The sequence below is a fragment of the Anser cygnoides genome, chromosome 4 (assembly GCF_040182565.1).
Source record: "Anser cygnoides isolate HZ-2024a breed goose chromosome 4, Taihu_goose_T2T_genome, whole genome shotgun sequence".
In the NCBI taxonomy this organism is placed as follows: domain Eukaryota; kingdom Metazoa; phylum Chordata; class Aves; order Anseriformes; family Anatidae; genus Anser; species Anser cygnoides.
This window is the reverse complement of record NC_089876.1, coordinates 79,747,680-79,766,708: the sequence shown is the minus strand read 5'-3', so window position 1 is coordinate 79,766,708 and position 19,029 is coordinate 79,747,680. Positions and strand designations below refer to the sequence as shown.

The 19,029-nt window shown below is 36.1% G+C and overlaps 1 protein-coding gene across 6 annotated transcripts in view; it reads right to left on the bottom strand.

The window, feature by feature from the left end:
* Nucleotides 1–19,029, bottom strand: part of LOC106038647 (bifunctional heparan sulfate N-deacetylase/N-sulfotransferase 3) — a 491,131-nt gene that overhangs the window by 378,544 nt on the left and 93,558 nt on the right. The gene's annotated exons all lie outside the window — the stretch shown is intronic.

Genomic DNA, 19,029 nt, shown 5'->3' with positions numbered 1-19,029 from the left:
TATTTCCAAAGACTAGTGTGGATATAAACAATCTTTATTTTCCACCCCTAGAATGCTAGCACTCTACTACAAAACCACTGAACTACAAAACTAGCCTTTTAAAGACTGTATATTTGGGTGTTTTAATGCATTACACTTCTTTTCCATCTGTTCCTCCTCTGTCTCTCAATTTGATGGCTTAGAGATCCACCCTACCCTTCCACAACAATGTGTATTGAGTGCTCTTTAAGTTGTAGATTATTAAACACATTTGCTAAACTCCCTCGGTTAAGAATAATGTAATTAGGCTGGACCGCCTTCAGTGATTTAATTTACTAGCTTGTCGGGATATGTACTGCTTGATTCATGCGAGTTAGATGGATTTGTGCTGAACTTCTGAATCACAGATTAGCTGGAGCAACCATGAAAAACTTTTGGCTTGCAGAAAAGTCTTACCCTAGACAAAGCAATAGGAATGCAATACTGATCTGAATGAAGGCACGGAGTGCATATGTATGTGCATGCTGATGCATTTAAAACGCACAGCATTTGGCCAGAAGAGAATTGTACGTCAGTGCTGTTTCTTATAAGAATCGGCAAGATATAAGAAAACCTTATTTTCCAAACCACAGATTACAATTGTGTTATGCAGGCACTATTGATATTCGAATACTGACTCACTTTAATTTCAGTGCCTTAATCTATTTTTACCAGACTAAATTTACAAGACCCAAATCTGCAAGTATCTTGAGATGCGCAGACACATGTGTTTCAGTATATGCATTTTTAATTGGCTCAATCTTCTTCAGCATGGAAAGTGATAATGAATGGTGATAAGGGTCAAGCTGTTGCTTTCCCATGATGCAATAAAATGCTGAAAATAAAGTACTTCTCTAAAAAATAAGGAGCTACTTTCAAACATCAGAAAAACTAATGATTGGCATTGAAATAAGGATTTATATAAGAGTTGTTCATGTTCAGCATTGGTTATACAGTAAAACAGTACTGTAGGACGCATGAAATTTCCAGCAATGCTGAAAATTCCAAAGGTACTTTGAAGCACAAGTCTAGAAGACAACAGAGGACAAACAGGGGACAAAACCAAAGGAGGAGAATAAAAAAATACAACCCCTCAAAGGTGTATTTTCTGTACAATCCCCTCACTCTATGTTGGTGTGTTACTTTATTACTTAAAATATTTATTTTATGCATTTCATTGTAGCTCAAGCCCAGTGGATTGCTCATTATATTAACCAGACTTTGCTACTGTCCCCATTAGGAAAAATAAGAAAAAAGGAAACACTGTCACAGGTTTAAGGCTGAAAAGAATGTCTTGTATTGGTAAGGAAGACCACAAGTCCCAGCCCACTGTGCCCAGGACACTGCTCCCAGTGGTGACAGCGAGGACGGTGTTTGTCACACCTCCAGCACGACCACTGCACAGACCATGTGTTGGCAGAAACCTCTGCGCCCTAGCAGGACGATGGCAACAAGGCTGCAGCACACTGCACACACCATTCCTTTTCCTGTTAGCTCAGTGAGAAAGCAGAGTATTGATGTATTTTTCAAGCATATTCCAAAGTAAGATGGCTAATGAGCAGCACCCTGGTCTCTGACGCATGGAAGCTGAAAAAAGTAAATTTTCTCATCCAGCGGATGCCATTTCCAACAGTTAAGCTTCCATAAATTTTGTAACAGGTTTTCCTGGTGTTTCACTGTCATATAGCATTGTTATGTGTTAATGCCCTAATTGAGGTTAATTAACATTAATTATATATGTTAATATTCTTAGTGCTAGGTATCTCTCTTTAACAAAGAGGTTGCTAAGAAGACCAGATACGATTTAGGAACTTAGAGGGTTACACAGAGTAATTCTTGGAAGCCATGAAAAAGTAACCACCAACCATTGCCTCATTAACAATTGCTATCCTGATGTATATAGGAGATCATGCTTGTTTTTGCCATTTTAAAGGTTAGCTTTTACTCACTGCATCTGCAGTCAACAGTTTTCTCCTCTGCTTTATACAGTCACTACAGATAGTGGTATTTCCACAATGTAGGATGTGGGAAAAAAAGGATGAAGTATGGCACTCTTAGGCTGCATATCGTAGCAGACAGGAAATCTTTGGTAGACATGTACATAGATGACATGATTTCTTCTGAATTGACATAACCCCTCTATCTCTAGCATCACCAGAGAGCAAACATTGTTTTGATTTAGATTTCAGGCTTAAATTCAAGGAAGAATTCATAAAGAGCGGTTATAATTAACTGGCAACTTACTACTCACAAAATTACTTTTTTATATATTTGTGTGGGAAACATTCAGCATAGTGTCAGCTTAAAAATAAAAAACACTTCTGGCAAGGAAGATGTTAGTGAAAAAATGTAGTGTTTCAAGAATATTAACAGAAACTCATAAAGTTATACATAAATCATATTTCTGCAAAACACATGCACCCAAGGACAAGGACTTTACCTGATTTAGTGGAGCTCGAGGATCAATCTGTTTTAATGTATTATTCTGTCACTATAGATTGGTGGATTGATCACATCATGAGTTGAGCTTTACTTGCCAGCGAGTACAAAGTAGTCTGCCCAATTGGTTTCGCTAGCATACAGTCACCAAGCACTAACTAGATCTGATCAATATCCCCTGCAGTACAACAGCTTCTGTTTTTAGCGTGTGACAGACTTCAGAGGTAACAAATCAGTGTCAGCGAAGTTTAGCAGTGATGGCTGGACTGGTGCCCCACACAAAGCATGTCTAGTAAGAGTGGCTTGAATGGCACGCTTTCACAGTGATCTTATTTACGGACTCCTGTCACAGTTTCGCTCTAGCACAAAGAGAAGGCCTCTGTCAGCAGGGACGTGCAAGGAGGATGTTATTTAGGCACTAAAGAATGGCAGGCCTAGCTTTTTGTTACTCTTACTGGTCTAAAATAATTGTCATTATAAGGCCAGTTAATTATAGTGTATCACAAAGGTGTAGTCAGGTCCACATGAAAAAAATGCCCTATTTCTAGAGTACATCACCATCATATATTTCAGAACTGTACTTTCTGACAAAGAGGATCTAAATGCTAGATAGCAGGCTGCATTGTAAGACAGGCATGAAATGGTGACGCTAGTGAAAAAGGAAAGGAGTCACAAAAGTAGACTGGGACAGTAAACAGTCATTTAGCTGCCAAGCTTCTTCTTGGTATTCAACTGAGGCGTCTCAAACTAGATCTGCCATCTGAATTCGACTCATACAACAACTGCATCTTGACTCAGGCTTTGCTTTGCCTGTGCTAGTCAGAGGCTTGGGGTGATTGTTTTTGTGGTTTACAAAATGTGAGGGCAGGGAAGACAGCAGCTTTCCTGAAGCTGCTTCGAATCATAATGGAGACACTGCTCCAGCTGAAGGGGGCTTTGTTGATAAAGGCCTTTGGAGGGTTAATTGAAACACTTTCAATTAAATTCAGTTCCAAAGCTGAACGTTTCACAGAGACATAGCAGGCTGAGAAAGACTGTGTCGAGAATGTGTCTGGTGGTTTTATTTTTATTTTTATTTTTATTATTATTGTTATTATTATTTTAATTCCCTAAGAGTGGGTGAAACTAATTCTTTCAAAACAGGAAGGCTTCTCTGTCATGGGTAAGTCTTGAGTAAAGATTTTTGTGGAAGTGACTATACAAAATGCTGTGAAATCATAAGAGGGAAAAAAAGTGCAGAAAAAGTAAAACTTTCCAATATCCAAGATAAGCATATAGGCTAGTTGTAACAAATATTAGTATTAAATTGTAAAACTAATGCAATTTTCAATTAGCATCTGTACAAGGCCAGCAGAGTGGATTATAAAACAGTTTTGCAGGGTGCTGGTGAGCATTCATGGGCCTTGCACACACAGGAGAAGTGGAACTTCACAGGTCAGTGAAGCTGCTCTATTTAATAGCTCTCTCTGGAGAAGGAGGAGTCCCTTTGGAGAGAGCAATAGTGTAGCTCAGCATTATACCAGTTTGTGTTTAGTCCCAAAGACACTTACATATATCTACAGTTCAGGGAATGAATCTCACAAGACTACCTTCTGAGACTGACAGGATATAGAAATTTGAATCTATGCTTGGAAAAGTTTTAAAGAAGTCTCAGATAAAAAAAATCCTCAAACCAAACCAACCAGTACACCTATAAAGACTTAAACTGCCTCTTCTAAAATTGTATTTGTATTCTTGCTTTTTTTATCAGATTAAATTAATTTTCATTAACTTTCCATCATGAGATTCCCAGTTCATTTTTATTCTTCCAAGGTCTTTCAAAACCAGATCAGTAGAGGCCTCATGTCAACCTAGTACAACAAATAAGATGGATGTTTTGCTCTTCACTCAGTAGATTTTGTCACTACTGAAAAAAAGGATCACTTATATTTATGCAGCCATACTAACCACAGAGGCTAGTGACATGATATTAAAGGAAACTGGATTTAATTTAACAGAGCTGTCAGCAGTGCCAAACACATATAAGAGGATTTGCAATGCTGGAATCAGTGAACTATGGCTCTTTTACCACAGCCAAAACTGAGCGTGCCAACAGCCTATCAAGCCAACAGCTGTAGCATCCCCATCCACCCAGCTACACAATGCTGTTTTAAAATGATTATATGACAATAAACCGCAAGGAAGCTGATAAACCGTTGAAAGTAGCTACTGACTACTAATTGTGTTATCATCACAAACTGTTTCTACAACCAGTTATTCTAATTTATAGTATTTAATAACTACCGCGAATTAGAAAAAATAATTTAGGCAGAGCTTAATAAATGTTTGCTGCCTCCCTCCTCTTCTTTCCGTGGAAGGCTTTGCAGGCTTTTGAACTCTGTGACATCTGAAACCACTTGCTCCCTTTTAGTTTTTGGTGATGCCTCCAGGAATGAGAGAAAATGTAAAATGCCCAGTTCAGCTGTTGCATATTGGTTAACAAAACCAGTGTATTACACAGCCTCTGCCCCCTTTCATTTGTATGATAAGAAGTTAAATTAAATCTTCCATACAATAAACGTACTTTTATACTGTACATTCTTTCATGAGCTAATTTAAAAAACAAAAACAAAAACCAACAACAACAAGAAAAACATAAGGATTCATACAAAACTGCTGGTGGAGAAGAGGACTACCCACCAACACACCATTAGCTATTGCATCTTATGTTCTCAAATAAAACACGCTGTGTAGAAGAGATTGCCTTGGAAGTTATTGGTACATTTGAATGCAAACTACCAAACCATGAAAAATGAGGCATCCATTTGCTATAAAAATAAATTAGGAGGCAATGCTTTGCTGGCAAAGCCATTTGAGTACCACAGTTCATAACTATTCATGGTACCATTAACAGATGTCTTTGCTTGTACTGTGAGCCACCTTATGATATTGCCGTATTCAGCAGTACTTTATATTTAAAGTGAGTGCAAGCAACTTTGTTTTAGAATATAATAAAATCTTGCCTGATGTAGAGATCCTATGGGAAATTATACAATAATGTTACCTACATAACTAATTTTCTTCTTATGAAATCATGATTCCCACTACACTTTTAGAGCTATTCCAAGTATTGTTTAACATCACCATTTCCATGTTAATATCTCAATAAATCACAGAAATACAGTACTTCACATGAAAAGTGAGCCATACCTTGGGGAACATAAGTTTTCCTTTCTAAATTAAAAGGGGAATAAAATTGATGCTAAATGTACTGTATGTTGTTCAAGGGTAGTAAAAACACCCTAGTGCTTCTAGCAAAGCAACTCTACATACGGTATGCGCACACACTTGCATAAGATATCGTGTAATATTGCTTAACTGTTTAACACTATACCAGGAAAACTGGGGAAGTGGTTTAAAATACCCCTTTAGAAAAACTACTGAACGTGCTGTTCCTCCACACACTCAGAACTAAAAGCAAATGGACAACCAGAGTAAACTTCCCACCGTTAAGGCGCTTGTTATAATGCTATTAGTTGTTTTGAATAAGGATTTCTTTGAACCATTGCTGGAACAGTCAAAGACATGCCCCAACTCTGATGCCTCTTAAAAATATACAAATAATTTTGAAAAATCATTTGGTGATTTTGGTAAATTCTTTTCCCCACTTCAGGAAATGCTGAGAAAATGTTCAGAAAGCCCAATATAGACTGTAAGAACAGAAAAATTCAGCATGCTTGCCATTGTTCACCATCACCACCTTGTAGCAATGAGCTTTATAATATGCTGATATTACTGTGTTTTAGTGTTTTCTTCAAATCAGAAGTCCGGTAAAATAAATACGTACACAGACCAGAAGACTAGTGTAGTGTAGTCCAATCAACCCAAACTGAGTCACACCAGTGAAGAACAAGACTAATAAGTGGAAGATCAGGCCCTGAAGTTAAATATTTTGGAGTTTATTCTCCATACACTCTATGTTAACTTGATTCTTTAACACAGAAATGGAGTTTGATGTGGTACTATGAAAAAGGTGAAGGTGTCTTATTTTGGCAGCTTCAGTCACTTGATGCCTTCCACTCTGCTGTTAGAAAGAAACTAGAGTTGCATTCAGTGTGTCCCAAGCAGCTTGCCTGTTCCAGACTGCAAGCATAGATTCAATGTCCCGTATGTTAACCACCACACTGGTACACCAGGGAACCACTCCTATAGCTACACTAACCCCACTTCTGTTTGGTTCTGCATACAACTTTTTGTTGACAATTCTCATGTGGGTAATTAATTGCCACCACATTCAGATTCTCATTTTAACTCTCATTCACAGCATGTTAATCTGTAGTTACAGAATAATTTCTACCCCTTCCCTACAGTTACTCATCAATGTACAATTCATCAGTTTTCCAGCAAGAATTCAGTTGAGATGGGCTACAATTGAGCATTTCAAGGAAAGAGGAGCTACACAGACAAAACAAATGCATCTAAAATTAATAGAAAAAGAAAACATCATCCATGCAATTTATTTAGCTTTTTTTTTTTTTTTTTTAAGTTTTAGTTTTAGTTTTGTTAAAATAGCTTCCTGCCCTGTCTACTCTGCTGATCATCTCTGTGCTAAATTATACAACCCTACCACAGCTACCTTGTTAAGTGCTTTCAGTAAGATACCGTCTTGCCCTTTCTGGTCTTGAAAAATAGCAGACAAACACCAATTAAAATGTTCCTGCTTTATGTTTGAAGGAAATAAAAATAATAATAAAAAGAAACTTAAGATTTTTGCCTTTTTTATTACATTTCTTTTTGTATACTTTCTAATAGGCTTTTTCTAAACATTGTCTAAAAATAAATGAGATTATCTTAATTCAGTGAAGAACAATTCTCTACTTAGTTAAATTGCATTCACTGAATCTGAGGAAACCCACCATTATCTTTCTAAACCAAGTATTTTTGATGAAACTCTTAATTTGTGGACCTTTAATTGTCCACAAACACAATATTTTGTTTTATTTTATTTTATTATTTTAAATAACAACCAGTAGCCATAAGTAATAGCTATGAGAAAAAATGCTCAAATTAATATGATAATTATGGCTAAACATTAGAGCTGGATGATTAATGATATGGACAGGAAGAAAGAACTTCTTTAACACATGCATAGTGTCTGTGAATTGTGTTTCTTGACATTTGCATAGGTTATTCCCTTTTGTTTCTTAGTAAAGATCTTGAAACTACTGCGTGACTTCTGAAGGGAATTATATTTTATTAATTTTGTATTATAATTTTGTATTAAAGTGAGACAGTCAGTGAACAAAAATGATTAAGTGAAAATGGATAACAAAGACACTCACCCCAAGTCATGAACAGAAAAGGGCAAATTATACTTCAGATCATGGAAAGGTATTATTTTGAAAGAATTCCTAGAAAGTGTACTTTAAAAAATCAAGAAAGAAAAATGTGTTACATTATTCAAACAGATCACAGAAAATAGACAGTTACTTGTTGGAAGTGTCCAGCAAGAGTCGCTGGCAGTAGATAAAAATAGACAGTGGGGAAGAGATAAAACTTGAAGAAAGCACACGATGATACCTCTGCCAAATCTACCTCTCAAGATTTTGCAGCTTTTTCAAGTCTTTGCATTTTATAAACTTTGGTGGGTTTTTCCCTTTGAATTTTGGTAGTTTCTTTTAGGTTATGTGCATGTTTAGCATCCAAAAACATGACAGACTTTCCCAGCTCATTTCTAAGTTCTCTGTAGATTGGCCTCCCTCTGTTTCAAACTTGTTTTTGACGTTTTCATTTAGGAAAAATTTTGGAAGAGATGGGGAATGAGCTCTTTCTCTTCTGTTTACAACTGTTTCATCACCTCAGTCACCTTTCCTGGCTGAAAAACTCTGAGATTGCTTAACTGCTCCTTGTAGAAAAGCTGCCCCATACCTTTGATTATCTTTATTGACTCCCTCTGAACCATTTCCAGTTTTTACTATATGTTCTTTCTGAGAGGGAGAGGGCAGTGCTGCACACCACATTGACAGAGCTGGGCACACAGTCAGCTTGCACAGTGACATAAGGAATTTTTGTATTTTGTTCATTATTTCTTTTCTGGTAATTCTTAACATCATTCAGTTTGCTTTTTTTTTTTTTTTTTTTCTTTTCTTTTGATTACTGAACACTGGGCTGATGTTTATGGCAATATCTCATTGCCAAGTGGTAATCCTTCACTCAGAATCTATTATTTTACAGAGAATTAGGTTTTCTTTTTCCACCCTGTGTGAATGACTTTCAATACATCTATGCTGAATGTAATCTGCCATGTCCTCTACCAGTCACTCAGTGTCATAAAGGCCTTCTGTACTTCTTCCCAGTGAGCTCTTGGCTTTGATATTGCGAAAAACTTGCTACTACAAGAATACTCCTTTTACTATTCACTATAGAACATTTTGAGGAACACAAAACCCAGCCTAGCATCCAGCAAGAGGGACTCTATTGACAGCTGCCCTGCACAATGGAACATTTTCTCCTCTCTACTTTTTTCCAATGCAGGAGCAGCAAGGATGTGGCTGCTGCAGGTGGGAGAGGAGCAGTAGAGGCAGGGCACAATTCCACCATCCTATCCCCTGCCACACTGGGTCATGTCCTGGTTCTCCCCAGGCAGTCTGCTTGGGAGGAGTACTAAACTGGTCTGGAGGCAGGGCTGGAAAAGGGTACCTACAGTGCATGTCCAGAGTCCACCTGGGGAATTCAGATGGAAAACAAGGGCTACAGGAGACAGGGCTGGGCACAGGGGCACAGCTCTGGGTGCCCAGGCCTGAGTCTTCGTGAAGGTCCCAGCCCGCAGGCAGAGGGTGGGTGGATGGGAGTCAAGATCAGGCTGGTGAGGGAGGCTTAAGGCATTTTAGTGCAGCTGGGACCCTGACAAGCCAAGGCAGTTTTTCTTCTACACGAGGAGCTCTTATCCTTGGCTGTCTAAATTCCTAATGGCATTTTGGTGAGGAATTTTGACTGAATGCTTTCTGGTTATCCAAGCAGACTGTACTTACTGGTATAAGCTTGGCAGCTGCCGGAAAGAACCCTGCCAGGTTTCTCTTTCCATAAACTATTTTAAGAACTCTTCCTCACACATATTTACCCATGTGAATACTAATTAAATTACTGCACATTATATTTGATGATACACCAATTATGCTGTCAGGCTAATACATATTAATACATACCAATGATGGTGTTAAGCTCACTGGTTTCCATTTTGAAGCTTTGAAAAGTCTTGATGTTTTTCACAACAACTGAGGGATATAGATATATATTTTTTAATTATGAAAGCTTAACTTTTAAAGGTAAAATATTCTCTCACCTAACTGTTGCTGCACATGCTGTGAAAATGAAGCTGGTCACTGTAGTGCAGCCACAGTGGAGTCAGAGAACTGTAAGGTCTCTAGCAACCTGCCAGCATACTGCAGAAAACTAAACAATTTCCTTCTTCTATCTCTTTAAAGCTCTGTCTGTGTATTTCAGTGGAATTTTGTCAAATGGATAAGCACCTATGAAATATTTCCTATGATATGTCTCTCCACAAATTTCCTGGAGGTTATAAATACTACGTGACAGAGCTATGTAAACAGCTCAGATCTCCTGACTCAGTGTTGTGGTTTGACAGTACGACCAGCTTTCATCCTTGCTTTGTTCCTCCTTCTTTGTGTTTCTTCACTGAATTAACTAGAGAAACAGCTGACTAGTTAATAATCATCTTTTAGAAAATCAGTTATACTAAAGAAATTTCTATCTGATGATATTACACTGCAAATAATTAAGTAACCCTCCTGATTTTTTGGATCTCTAACATCAGATAACAGATTTCACCTCTTCCATTTTATATAGTCACTAAAAGTCTGTTTGCAGCTTTTTGCCTGGAATCAGGCTGCTTTAATTTGGTCATGCATATTGGTTCTTATTTCGTAAGAGAAAGCAACATGCTGTTGATAATGTTACTTACAAAAGTGCCACAAAACAAGATCAATAGTGCACTCTGCATGAGAAACCTTAAAGCACAAATAAACTTTTTTTTTTTTAAGCTCCTTAAACCTCAGAAATTGTATATTTATGTATATGTCTGAGGTCAGAAAACTTATAGCTACTAACAGTGGTAAATCTTAGAGAATTCAAAAAGGTGCATGTTGGTCTGCATCCCCTATGCATATACAAATATCATTTTGTATCACAGAAGCCCTGTTTTTCAGAAGTAAAGCCAAAATTTGTCTCAATACTTTCCTGAAGTATATGATGAGAAAGAGTAAATACCAATCATCCAGGCCCTGCATGAACCATCATGTTCTAATTGCTATACCCAGCATATACCATCCATCTCTGTAATTTTATGCTGAAACCTCCTCCCCCTGCTTCAGGGGTTTAGCTGCCTGTGATCAGGGTCTGCTCTGATGTGGTATAGCTACATAACCTTGGATCAGACTCCATGAAAACAGCAGCTATATTTCTTTCCCCATCCGCCGTCTCAGGAGTTGCATTTAAGCTTGGGATGCTCTATGTTGTAGTTATGCCTGTGCCCTACCTTGTACTTGGCTGATCTTGACCCTGCCCTGCTCACTTCACTTCCTGACTTGGTCTTGAACTGTTTTATCACTACAGGCTTGTCTGGTGATCACTGAACTGTGGTTGCTTGTTGCTCTCACCAGACCTGAGCTGCTTGCCTTGCTCTGGTCTTGGGAGACTGCATGGCTTGTTGCTGAAGGACTGCATCCCTCAGCTTCCCCTCTGCTGCCCTCTGAGCAGCCCACTCATGCTGCTCCCTGAGACTGATCAAGCAGTATTTTAGCCAAGGGTTCTCTTGGGCGGCATATTGTAGGATTGCATTTCATTGCTAGTAAGGAAAGCAATCAAGAACAATAAATTGCTTTTACACACCTGGTATTTGTATGAATTAGTGGAACACTATGGCTGGCTGTAATTCTGTATGGCTTTGAAAAAAAAAAAAACCACAAAGCAAAATGAGACACTGCAGGGTTTCGTTTTAGAAACTGAGGCTAAGAAAAATACTACAAAATAATCTTCACATCCGTGAGCTATGTTTTCTTCTCACCCAGAAGATGGCATTAATAACATACATTCTCTGTGCATCTGTGTTTGATGACCACAGGGATTCATACGCTGTTCCACCCACTAACTTTCTGCTGCTTTATATTAGAACAAATTCACACTTGTGCCAAACAGAAAGCACTTGTTCATCTACCAGCTTCTTTCAAGGTGAAACCAAGTTGTATAGGAGAGAGAAATATTCCTTGAAAAAGTAGCCCTTCTACTGGAGCCCTCTACCATTGTGTTAGAAAAAAAAAAAAAAAAAAGAGAGAGAGAGAGAGAGAGAGAGAGAGAAAGGGAGAGGCGGAGAGAGGAAAGTGGGAAAGACAGGAAAGAGAGAGGAGTGCCTTTCTATATACATACTTTCCGTCTCAATTGATACAGATTTTTCCCTAGCTTCCAGATGAATGTTTCCTGTAATACTTTCCTAACTACAAATTCAAAGCTATGCCACATCACGTTGATAATTATCTGTGCAACATAGAATTCAGGACTAATAATTTCTTTGTAACACATTAATCATGATCTAATGAAATAAAGTAATGTAGTTCCACTTAAAAGTGTTTTAAAGCCAACCATAACCCCTAAAATTATTTTAAATTGCTATGTGTCATTCTGTAAGCATAATTGTCAGCCCTCATTTCAGTTGCTGTCTTGGTTGATCAGGTTAAGTTGGCAATTGCTCATTTGTGCACGATAACTTTCTGGAACTCATTGCTACAGATTTGCTCTTGGTTGATGATATAAGAAATTGATTCCTCTGTAATCAGCATAAAAGAGTAACTAAAAAATATTCTTACAGTCTGTTACCCAGACTGCAGGGGAGACAAATCTAACACCATGGTCATTTACATCATTATTCAGGTGTTAACTGAGTTTTTAAATAAATATTTCAGGAAGTGTCAGAACATTTTGCTCCAGTATGTTTTGGTGTTATAATAGTGTATGATCTGAAGGCTTAGCATTCTCTATTCAATAGCTTGGAATTCCTTCAAAAGATGATACCTATCATGACAGGAAAAAGGATCATCTAAATTCTACTTATTCCTACAGGCAGAGAGGTGCCAGTTTATGCTTGTACCAATTTTAATATCCCTTAACATTTAAGCAATTAATAAATTAATAACAACACTTACATTATTTGAAGACCTCTAAATCAGGGTTTCTGTTTTCTTTTTATTAAAATTGCTAGACATGCAAAGTTGTTGTAAATAATCTATGCCCAAACTTAGCTCTGCTGCTGCTTTATTCAGGTCTTTGTACTGCTTAAGTTTATCAATAGCAGCTGATTAAACATTTATTATGTCACTGAGATCACAATACTACTTTCCAAGCTCTGTTGGTATTTCCTTGCTAAATCCCAATTTTCAGGGCTTTATTACTCTATTATCTCGTATTTCACTGAGCTTTCTTATAATAATAGGGAATTTTGTCTGAAACTTAATTAGTTCAATTTTATTGATAGTACTTATTAGGTCCCCAGTTTATATTCCACAGCTATTGAATAAAGAAGATGCAGCCAGGGAGCCCCAAAGAGAAAACATTTTAAAAAGAAAATTCAATTTAATAGCACAGAAAAATAATCAGAATATCATTTAAAAGGTCTGAAGACTTTTCTGGGCAAAGAAACAATATGAAGCAGTGATTGCAAGTTTCTGTGCCAATGGGATATCTCTAGAGCCTCTGGTAGAAGGTTCACAACTTTCATTTCCTGGCAAGAATCCTAAGGCCAACTGGAGTCAGTTCCTCTGGGGAAAGCAGGCGTCAGTTCTCAGGAGATGTTATGCACTGAGACTACATATGACATTTGTGATTCTGCTTGTGATTTGTAACAAACTAGGGTTAATCTGAGCCAAAGCAACTGGCAGATAAACAAATGTGCATTTGCTTTAAACATACTATTTACTTCTCCATAAAACATGACAACAAATAAATGTTGGATCAAAATAACTCCAACTGATCAGACTGACACATAAAAATATACAGTCTGCTGTGTGAACAGAGATTTAAAGCTATAGAAGGGACTTTTCCTGTTGGCTTTGTAAATACTCATACACATTGCCAATAACTAGGGAGCACAGTGTTCAAAGCCTGCTGTCAGTCACTATAGAGAGAGTTTGGACACAGCATAAAGCCCTGAGAGGTGAATCCACTAGAACATATAGGACATGATCTCTTATAGAATGCTATTCCAGGACACTTATTCTGCACATTAGTACAATTGGTTTGTTCACAAATGTGGTGCATTGTGGAACAGGGGGGGAAATGGTAACATTATGATAGCGCCAAGGACTTTGTGTAGTACTTGCATTTTGTGAGGACCCATGCTACTTTTGCATTAAGATACCAACAGTGTTAGGCTGTGTCAGGCTTTTCTTAATTTTCAGGGAGCTAAAAATTTTCAACACTCTTCAGAAGGCAGCAAATAGGTGCAGTGACTGATGCTGCTTAGACAACCACAATTCAATCTATGTAGCAACAGGAGCTTTAAAGTACATCTGGAGCTGCTAAACGTTTTTGTTTTTTTTTTTAAAGCAGCTGTTTAAAGCTCAAAATGGGTTAAACTCTAATTACTGCATTTCAGAAGCCTTCTTCCTGTTGCAATTCCCTTCTTCTACAGTGATGCTTCAGTTCCTGTATGAGGAGTAAAGATCAAAGTATTCTCATGAGGATGTTCAAAACAGAAGTAATCAGAACAACAACAACAAAACAAAACAAAAAAAACCCACATTTCAGACAGGAAAATGCACTTGCATTGTTGAATTGCGTCACACTAAGGCTTATATTTCTTCTTACTGATTAGGAAAAGGACAGAGAAAAAACATCATTGCTTGTTGGGTGAAGAAATTTGTCAGAAATGAGTATAATATAATTTAAGATAGGAAAAATAATACAAAATATAACTTACTGTCCATAGACACTGCACAACCTGCCATGGTTATACTTTAAAAGGTTTTAAAAGGTACTTTAAAAGGTTTAAAAATAACTTAAAATTACTTGTAGGGCACTCTCCTAAAAAAATAAATTTTAGAATGAAGTGCATTTAATAAATAAATTTCAAATTATTTGCAAAACATAGGACATCTTAAAAATGCACAAATAATTTCCCCCTTTGGATGCTTCTGCAAACATGAGAGAAAGTAATATGCCTCTTTCCCTTAATAAGATTTCCAGATTTCTTAATAAAGTATAGAAGGAGGAAAACTGGAAGGAGTCCATAGAAAACTATAAATCCTGCATGCAACACAGCCAACAAATAGAATTAATGCAGAATAGCCAGTTACTTTGTTGTTCTACACTCTCACAAAGCAGATTTTTCTCATTTGAATTTGTAAATGAGTCCTGTATATCTACCAAAGCAAGCTCAAGCCCAGCACTCTTCCCAAAATCAAACTAAATCCAGCTGCATGTTTTGACCCCATGTTGACGTACACTATTGCATTATTTTTGCATCTAAATACTCAATATCTGCCTGGAAACAGTATTCTACAGACTTCATCTTTTCAAACTAATTTAACTGCTAATATTTTTCTCAGTAGCTGTACAAGTTATTTTGTACCGTTATGCTAATTAGTTGTGAATTTTCACAGATTCTAGCCTTTTCTGTGTGTCTTTTTTATTACAAAATGAAAACATATGGCTCAGTTTCAAATGGCTTTTTGGCAATATCTTCAAGTGCTGTTAAGAGGTGCAATTGTATCTATAACACTGATAATTTGATTGTATTTTATTTAAGACTAGAAGGTAGTTCAGAAGTCAACAGATGGCAGCAGATATACTTTAGAGAAAAAACAAATGAAACAGTAATTTACTTCTATTCCTTTTGCAAGGTTGTCTTGCTATTTACTGAAGTAGAGTTTGAAATTAGGGGCTGAAATGCAATGAAGAAAACTCCACCAGTAGAAAAAGACTGATAGTAGACAGTTTTGCTTTATTCATCAAGATGGCTTCAGTTAATTATATATATATATATTTTTTTTTCAGGCAAGACATGGTAATCCAATTGTTATAGACAAGTGCAAAACTTCACTTCATACCATATGCTGTAAAGGAAATTGCCTTAGGGAATGGGAACGGCTTTTCACTCATACTGCTAGCATATAAGTGAGTTACATACTGCAGACGAGGTTAACACTACCACAGGATTATACATTGGTATATAGACTCTAAGTAATTTTGATGATTTAGATCTTAATTACCCTCAAGAGTATTTTGGTATCCATAAGCAATAATAAATCTTAATTACTTATTTTAGTTGGGATAACTGCAACTTTGGATAAGCAAATCTAAGTCTAAGTGATTTTGTTATAACAGAAGAGTTCTACTAGGTAGCTGATTACAGGACTGAGATGAGCAGTCCTTTGATGAGCAGGTATGTGGCTCTTACTCACGTGAACTACTTGGCATGGCACATACAAAGTCACTTCCAAGCAAATGACCAAGCCAAAAAAAAAAAGTCTTTAGATCTTTTGGGAGCATATTCTCAAGAAAAATAAGCAAATATTATTTATAAATATGTAATCCCTTTTTACTAATCTAAAAAAAAACTTCTAAAAAGATTGTTTAGATTTAAAGTTAAAATGCAAAGGAAGGATCTTTTGCTTGTCTTATAATGGAAGAACACTATTAGTGATAAAAAATATAAAATATTTATATTCTTACAGCTATTTTAGACATTTTATCTTTGATTTTTCATAACCGCTCTAAACCACAAGCCGTTTAGTTTTTAATATTAATTCTTTAATACAGTAGTAGAAAGAGAACAAACCAGATCATGGCATCATTTGAGAGATGTGTTGCTCCAGTCTCACTTTATAAATCTTAAACAGAAAACACCTTTACAGAAAAAATGTGTTTCATTATAAGGAAAGAAAAAATCAATATGCTCTTTGAATTCAAGGTGTGCTGTGAGCAAAGTATTCTATATATCCTCAGCTCATGCATATATTTCCAAATTGCCATCTGGTGCGCATACAGTATGCATTTGTACATCCATAGGTATTATTGCTTTAAAATGTAAGTTATGAATGCTAAGTACAATATATCATAACTGACAACTCATTTTTCCCAATGGCTTTTGAACAGACATGTTTATATTATCTTCATGTTATACTGTAATGTTCAAAAAATAAGAAGACATACTTTGTGAGAATGAATTAAAGTATAACTAACTTCCAGCCCTTAGTACATGGTTTTGGTATGCTCGGTGTGTAGAATATATAACTTTTAGTCTTTTTGCCTGCACAGACTAGAGTTGGTTTTGTGATGTTTTGGTTCAGATCAAAATCAAGATAGCAACTTTATGCTCTCTTGGGGTTTCTGAGGGTAACTCTATTCTGTTCATTAGATCATGACACTCATTGACTTAGCTTCAGACTTCGGAGCTACATCCAAAATATTGCATGCTTTTGATGTGAGAATGATTTTAAGATCCAAACCCAGTCCCTACATGGCAATATGCTGTCTCATGATGACACAGCACTGTGCAGTCACAAACTGAATGTATAAAAGCTGTTTGTAATATATGAAAAAATTCATATTACTGGAAATCTCTCTGCTAATCTATTAGTATTTAGGATGCATATATATATATAAGGACATTTTTTTTTTTTTTGTGCAACCTTCCATACTTTCACCTACTTGGCTTTGTTTGTTTGTTTTTGAGGAAACTGAGATTGCAAAAGATTGTTTTCTAGATTCCACACCATTCCCACAAGTTTAGGCACTTTCAACCCTGTTACATAAACACTTAATGGATTTTTGCCTTTTTTTTTTCCTATGTATATATATATATATTCATATATATATATATGAAAAAATATATATTTGCCTTCACAGATTTTTGTGTACTGGACATAAAACTCTAATCCCATACTTCAAGATAACTTTCATGTCATTTAAAAGGTGTACAAAAACCTTTTGAAGCCTTATCCATTCTTTCTTTCTGCTGTTGTTTGGTTTTAACAGTGAATAAGGTATTTGGTGGAGTTTTTGTCCATTAGTGGAGGTTTTAACCAATATCTGAATTTTGTCTGCAGGGAATCCTTAAGGATTTTGTAAGGGGTTGATAACATGAATGAAATTTCAATGACATCAGAACTAATGCGTCTGAGATTCTCATAAATTTTGAGTATTATGATAATTTAAATTATTAAATGTTAATAAGTTAGGTATTCAGCAGTAGGATAGAAAAAAATCGTTGGTAAGTTAGAGATGAAGTTAGTAAGCAGAAATTCACTGATCTACAGCAGCTCGTGTAGTCACGGCACAAAAATTTAGAGATGCCACAGTTAAGGGTAATTATTGGATCAGGATGTCAGAACAAAATTCTGCAGCTTAAAAAATGTCCTTGTATATAAATTTATATTTGCAATACTAATTTATTATTGATATTTCTGAAGACACTCTATCTGTGCTGGTGCTATAGGATACTGTCAGGTCCCTTGATTTTTTTTTTTCTTTTTTTTTTCTTTTTTTTATTTTTTTAAGCCTGCCATGTTCCTGTAGATTAATCTTAACTGTTGTATATGCAACAGTCATCAAATCACCACTCATTACAAAATAGCTTTACAACTATGCACGGAAACAGATTACTGGCAGTGTAATAAATATACTTAAAAACATCAAGCATAGGGATTTTACAGATCACTGACTTTCATGTATAAATATTACAAGGTATACAAATAAAACCCCAAATAGTGCTTATCTGGAGATATGGTGCCTTCATTATTTCCTAACATTAATCAGATTTTAGCCTCCTACTTCCTACCGCTTATTTAGGCATTATACAAACACTCACAAGCAAGTATATGATCTTTTTGCTCAGGTTACATTACTTCACAAGGAAAACAACCCTCACTTGTTTGTCAAAGCATCCAGATGAAAGGGGAAGAAAGAAACTGAAAACGAACTGGACACATAACTAAATCCAAAGTACAAGACTTGCCACACTTGTTCTTTGTCTAATTCAGTAAGTAAACTATGACAAGAGAAAATTTGTAACATTGAAAAGGGGTTATGTAGCTTTTAAAGAAAAAAAATCTTTTGATTTTAAAAGAAAATTATTACCACAAATTCAAAAGACATGGAAGTAAAAATGATAGAGGACTTGCAAGGCAACACTATGTAATAGTTTTATGTGAACTCTGAAATTAAAAAAAAAAAATCCTAACTACTGTTTTGAACCAGCCATGCATAGTTGAATAAGTAGTTTAAACAAAATATATTTGTGAAATTAAAATTATCAATATTCGGATCAAAAACATTTCCTAAAATATAATATAAATTATGCCAGTTGGACTCTCTTTGGTTCACTGTCACCAAAGAAATACATGATCTAAACTTGTAAGAAAACCTCAGTCTCTCAATTGCTTTCTTTCATTTCATTCCTCCTTTGGGCGGTTCAACTGAACATTCACTTTTACGCTGGGACCTGCCAACCTTCTGTTACTCTTATAATATAGGTAATGCATATCAAAAAGGCAAAAAATCAAACTGAATGACTGAATCAAACTG